At 36.7% G+C, this 6,793-nt stretch overlaps 1 long non-coding RNA gene across 1 annotated transcript; it reads right to left on the bottom strand.

Annotated features, from left to right (window-relative positions):
- Nucleotides 1-408: 408 nt before the first annotated feature.
- LOC121024339 (uncharacterized) lies at nucleotides 409-2,287 on the bottom strand. Its single transcript, XR_005787673.1, has 2 exons — nucleotides 2,200-2,287; nucleotides 409-592 (listed from the first exon to the last, which is right to left on the bottom strand). It is a non-coding gene; the product is annotated as an uncharacterized LOC121024339 (long non-coding RNA).
- Between the last annotated feature and the right edge of the window lie 4,506 nt (nucleotides 2,288-6,793).

Genomic DNA, 6,793 nt, shown 5'->3' with positions numbered 1-6,793 from the left:
TAATATAATATAATATTATATTATATTATATTATATTATATTATATTATATTATATTATATTATATTATATTACATTTTCCAGTTATAGGAAGTCTGAGAACAGGCAGAATTCTATTGTAATAGGAAATAAAACAAGTTCCTATCTTGGGAACTGGGGAGGGGGGTGTGTATGGAATTGCCTAGAAATGGCTATAAGGAAAATTTCTGGGGGAGTACATATGACCAACATCTTGCTATGAGTGCCTTTTTGTAGCTACCCGGATGTATTCAATTGCCAACATGCATCAAACTGAACACATAAGATCTGTGCATTTAGTTGTCTATTATGTCTACTTCAATTAAAAATAAAATCTGTTAGAGAAGGTTATACATCTGAAGCACAGAATCGCTTTGTCTATTTTTACTGCTGACTTTTCACATTCATCCTTTATTTAGAGTCCAGTAAGAAACAGTTAATTACAATTGTTTTAATCACAGGCTTTGCAGACAGTCCTAGTTTCCACTTCTGGCTCTTATGCCTGGTTTTTATCCCAAAGTCTGTGTGACTTTTTTACCAAGGTAGTCATCTTTTCTAAGCCTCAGCTTTTTCACCTGAAAAAAATGGGGAAATAGTACTTACTTCTTACCTAAATAGTCTGGCAATATCACAATATAGTGAGCCGCATACTGATAATAGTCAGTAATCACTACAACAAACATTTCTCTAGGTTGAACAAGTATATATCATATGCATTGGCCTCAAGTGTATTTTCTATATCATGATGAATTTTGTATTCTATTTCTTACAATAAATGTGATATCTCATATAGGTGTTGACATTCAAATGGGATAAAATATAGGAAAATGTCATGTTCATTATAATCTTTTTTCTCAAAAGGTATGAACGGAGGCATTATATCACCAATGTGCTCTGAAAGTATTATTACATATGATCCTTATAGGATGCCTATGAAATGGATATTATTATTCTCATATGACAGCTGAGGAAACCAAAGCTTAGAGATATGCCATGCTCAAAGAATGATAAGTGGATAAATGGCAGAGCCCAGACTTCAACCTTATCATTAAGAATGCTGGTTCTTTCCATCTTTTCATCCTGACAGCCTCAGCAAATTGGCTCATCCTCTCATGACTACAAGATGGTTGTCTTCCATCAGGAGTTACATATTTACACAGAATCTAAAATCCAGAAGGAAGAAAGAGGGAAATTCTTTGTCCTTTTTTAATTCAACCAGTCCAGTAATGAACACAAGGATTGTTTCCACCTTTTTATCATCCTTTGAAAGGAAAAAAAAAAGTAGGAAGTAGCATATTTAGCTTTAATAAATTAGTATAGGTGTGATTTTCATATTCATGGAAAGTCATTAGACGTAGTGATTTTGATGGGTCAGTTATGTACCAGTTATAAGTGAGGTCTGTGCAAATGAATCCAAGATACAATGACAGGGAGATTCAAAAATTAAGCTGTAAACTCCATAGTGCTTTCATATACGATCAATATATAACTTTGAATATCTAATTCCTATTACTTTAATGTTAAGGAATAACGGTTCATAAATCCAAAGTCTATGGATTTTCTGTAAAACAACTGTGGGAATTAAGTCCTTGCAAACTACAGAATTAATCATTTACTGACATTTCTGGGTTTAAATTGCATTAGATTTTTTAATTTTGAAGTCAGGTTTTAGACAAGTAAAACACTACAAAAAATTGACCATCTTTTCTACTAGAATAAACTGAAATAAAAGTTATATTTATATTTGACTCAAAATCTCTTACGGTGTAATACTGTCCTTTTTGTAGGTCATACTAAAAAAAATCACACGCTAACTTGATCATTAAATATTAAGTATATATGCATTTTAAGGCATACTATAAAATTAAAACATACTTAACTCTGCAAAATCATTATTATCTACCATCTTGAAATACTAAATGGCTGTCTTAACAGAATCTAATGATTTTACTATTTCAAATAAACACAACTAAAAATGTAATTTTAATGTCAGATAAATACAGGGATTAAAAAGGGATCTATTCATGCCCATTTAAGGGTTTCTTAGCTGTCAAAATGAGCTACAGAAGAACAAATGGGAATTGCATTCTATCTTATTTCACCTTTCTGCAGAGGCATAGTATGAAATTCTTTTCTTGTAACTTCCTTGTTAAAATTACAATCTATCAGGTAGAACACCAACCCACTGGGATAATGGTAAAATTACTGTCTTGGCATTCAGACTTCATTTCCTCAAATATTTTGGAAGTTGTGACAAGCTGCTAGATGTCTTCAAACTATAAAGAAAAGCAAAATATCCTCATTTTGGCAGGCACAGGACAAGACAGCAAACAAAGTAGGGTGTGTAGCCTCGGGCAAAGATTTCTCTATAGAGATTCCAGATCTTAGAAAACCACTTATCAAAATATTTGTTCCTTTATAGTGATAGAGGAGGTTTCCAACCAAACATGTAATGGATATTTTATCAAGAAAACACATAAAAGCCATTAATAAAGTGAGAGACCGAAGGGAGAATGCTAAAATACGTATACTCCATTAACTTCCTTTTCTGGATTGACTATGGGAAACACTCCCCTGGATCTCATGAATTAACACCTCTTCTCTGTATTTTAACTTGCATGAACAATGAAGGATATAATGCACAGTTTGAGGCAAAAGGTATGAAGAAAATAGATCACATGACTGCTTGAGAAATATAGTGATGGATCATAGAACTGGCCTGGGGTGTTCAAATCCTTAGTAGAAAGCTGTTTGAGTTACTTCACCTTTTCAACCTCATCTTTCCCAGATCAAAGAAGTTAATAACAGCATCTCCTTCATGGTATATTTGTGGGATTCCATCAATTCATATACATAAGGTACTTGGAAGGAACATAGCATAATAAAATATACAAGCTAACTAACAATAAAATATTATAAATTAATGAATGGATAAAGTAATAACTGAAGTTAAGACACTATTTTATTTTATTTTATTTTTAAATATGAAATTTATTGTCAAATTGGTTTCCATACAACACCCAGTGCTCATCCCAACAGGTGCCCTCCTCAATGCCCATCGCCCACTTTCCCCTCCCTCCCACCCCCCATCAACTCTCAGTTTGTTCTCAGTTTTTTAAGAGTCTCTTGTGTTTTGGCTCCCTCTCTCTCTGACCTTTTTTTTTTTTTCTTCCCCTCCCCCATGATCTTCTGTTAAGTTTCTCAGGATTTACATAAGAGTGAAAACATATGGTATCTGTCTTTCTCTGTATGACTTATTTCACTTAGCATAACACTCTCCAGTTCCATCCATGTTGCTACAAAAGGCCGTATTTCATTCTTTCTCATTGCCAAGTAGTATTCCATTGTATATATAAACCAAAAATTCTTTATCCGCTCATCAGTTGATGGACATTTCAGCTCTTCCCATAACATACCAAACAAACAAGCAAACAAACAAACCAAAAACCCCAAAACCCAAAGTACAAAAAACAAAAACAAAAAACCCAAAGCTATTACTCCTTTTTTCTTAAGTAATGTCTATCTAATTAGGAAGCTTAGGAGTATCTGCAGTATTGTCTCAGCTTCACCTAGCATCTGTTGCCTTGATTTTACTTCGATGAATTGCCCCTCTCAGACAGTCTCATTCCAAATAATTCAGGTGGGATATTTCCTACTTATCTTTGTTCTTTCAAAGAACATACCGGACCAAAATAAATCAATTTCAGACATGGTACCCATTAGTAAGAAAATGATTGCTTCTTCCATGCAGGAATTAAAAAGCATTAAAAACATAAGAATAGACTCAAAAAAGCTAGGGGTGGGGCATGGAGACAGTGTAGACGGATAATAATGACACAAAGGAAATCCAACTGAGTTCAACATCAGGGCTTATCTGTTCACAAATACCATGGTTTTCCTTTCTTCTCAGGTACAGAGGGGGACTTCACCGCCCCCCCCCCCCCTTGATTATGGGCATGGCCATCTGACTGGTTTTGGTCAATGAGATATGAACAGAAGTGACTCGTATCTCCTCCAGGCAGAAGCTTGAAGACAACGGCATAATTTGCCATGTTCCTTTTTCTGTATCATTTGCAAAAGAGAGGCACATGTCACAACTGTGCTTTTGTCAACCTGGGCCCCTGAGTAACTCCAAGGAACATATTCCACCTGCCACTTACACAGGATATGTAGCATGAACAGGAAATATGCTTTAATTGTATTAAGCTATAGTGATTTTGAGGAGTTGGTCTGTCTGACAGATACATGAGCCAAAAGAGAAGGAAAGAGGGAAATACAGGCAGACAGCTAGCCAATGACTATCACTAAATCGTGGATCTCACTCTGCCTAGTAGCATCTGTCCTGGACTTTTCGATATAGAGCACCAATGCATTTAGAGGGAGCCAAGGATAGAGGCTTGAGTGAATCTGAGATGGGTATCTGACATTTGGAAGCCAAACTCGGCCTTCTAATACAGGAAGAAGCTATATGTGTATGTAGAAGATAAACATATACAACTATAATACAGATGCTAAATTACCATGGGATGCTTTGAAGCAGGTGAGGGATCACAGTGTAAGTTTTAGGCATAGACTTGATTCTCAGAAGCAAACAGATGAGAGCACAGACTTTCCCTAGGAGGAGAAGGGCACACAGGGGTAAAAGCGATAGCACAAAGGCAGTGATAACTACAGGACTTAGAGCAGTGGATTTTGGAGCGATTACCTGTCCTACTATGTAGACACTTTGGGAAACATTTGGGGGCATTTTAATTTGCTCATTGGAGAGAACCAGGGTCTTTAGAGGGCAGAGGATATGGAGGCTAGATGTCCTGCAAAGCGATCCCCATGTGGCTTTCAAACAAGAAGATAAGAGAAAAACCTATTCATCATTATCCAAGCTTCAAAAGAGTTGTTTGTGCAGTCTTAATAAAGAAGAATGCAACTCCTACACAAATTAAAGAAAAACTGAATTTGAATTGTTCAGATGTCACCCAAAGTTGTCCCCCACGTCAGAAAATCACATCACCAGTGGCATCACCCCTAACAGGAATCTGGTCGACAACCTGACTCACTGATGATTGGTCTGCAACTGGAGCCACAATGTTCACATTGATTCTATGAATATATTCACATATACACACTTAGCTCTCATTTTAAATATTAAAGGTGAAGAAAAGTGACTGTAATGTTTAGTTGACTAATGTCTTGTTTCTCTTCAATCCAAGCTTAATTACTACAGGTGTACAGGCAAGAGCAGGTAACCACATCATATTCTCTAGGATGGTCCCAGGCAAGCATTTATTTGTAGATTAAAACAACAGATTATATTATGACTTGATTTTCTTATATTCCTCCTTTTATTACACTTAGGGCCTCAGGTTGGCTCTCCTGAAATCATGTAATTCTGTTGTATTACCTATGAATTTCACATCAGTGTATCAACTAATATTGCGAAATATTAGTTACACCCAAGCTGCTGAGAACCACTGACTGAAAGAATCATACTATTGTCAAAATGTAGAAACCCTTGAATGCCAGGTTAAGAGCTGTTGTTTGCTTTGTTTTGTTTGTTTGTTTTTACATCTTTGCACAAACAGCAAGAAGGTATTATAGTTATGCAGTGATCACGTGATGTAGAGATGGTGGTCATTCAAAGATAATGAATATGATACCATGTGGGGTGATCGAAGAGAAGAGAAAACAGGGAGGCAGCAGGTGTGGTGGTGGTGGTGTGATAAAGACCTGAACTGGGGGAAGAGCTGGGCACATGCATCTGAGAAACAATGCAAAGAAGACTCCAGCATGATAGATAAGTGATGGCGTTTGGGAGGTGAGGGAAGAATCAATGGTCACTCATAGGGGTCTGGTTTCCCTGACAGGGAAGATAGATGGTCCTGAGACAGAAATAGGGAACTTGAGAGAAGAAGCCACATCTGGGGAGAAAGAGGAGTTCAAGTTCAGACACATTCCAGTTTAGATCAGCAGCAAGACATTCAGATGAAAATGGTGGACAGCGATATGGCACTATTTGGGACTCAGCACAGGAAAAATCCAAGGCTGACAATAGCAATCGAGACAGGAGTTAAGAGTTACAGAGAAGATGCACTCTCTGATGGGAGAAAGAGGGGAAACAGAAAAGGCAGTGCAGAGCTGAAGCTCAGGAAACATCTACAATTGAGTAAGGGGAGAAGGATAAAAGTCCATCAGAGCAGCGCTTGGAGACCCAAAAGTTCAGCGGTAGGAAAGTAAAAACAGGTAAAGTGCGGGTGAGGAGAAGTAGCGAACAGCACTGAGAGCTTAAAACAACAAGGACAGAGACACAAGCACTGGCTTTGCCAGAAATAAGATGCTTGTGATACCAGGAATGCCACTTCCATAGCGGTGAGAGCAGAAGGCAGACAGGAAAGCAATGAAAAACCAAGAGGAGCACGTGCAGGTCGCCTGTTCTAGAAGCTCAGTGGTGTAAGGGAGGGCAACAGGAAGAAACCTCAAGTACTGTTTACTGATTTCCATTTAGACTGTGAAAAGATACGCTGATTCACACAGACAGGGATTTTACTCTGGAATTGAGAATCAGGGGAAAACACATCTACTCCAAAATGTTACTGGGCAAGAGAAAACCAAAATGAAACTTACATTATATATATATATACACATATATATATATACACACACACACACACTCATTATACATATATTATGTTATGTTACATTATACATATACATTATATATGTATAATATATATGTATACATATACACTTATAACACATATTATATATTGTATGTATATATA

This window comes from Herpailurus yagouaroundi, unplaced genomic scaffold (genome assembly GCF_014898765.1).
Source record: "Herpailurus yagouaroundi ecotype Mexico unplaced genomic scaffold, PumYag 63551, whole genome shotgun sequence".
Lineage (NCBI taxonomy): Eukaryota > Metazoa > Chordata > Mammalia > Carnivora > Felidae > Herpailurus > Herpailurus yagouaroundi.
The sequence above is the reverse complement of the archived record's forward strand: the minus strand, read 5'-3'. Positions and strand labels throughout refer to the sequence as shown.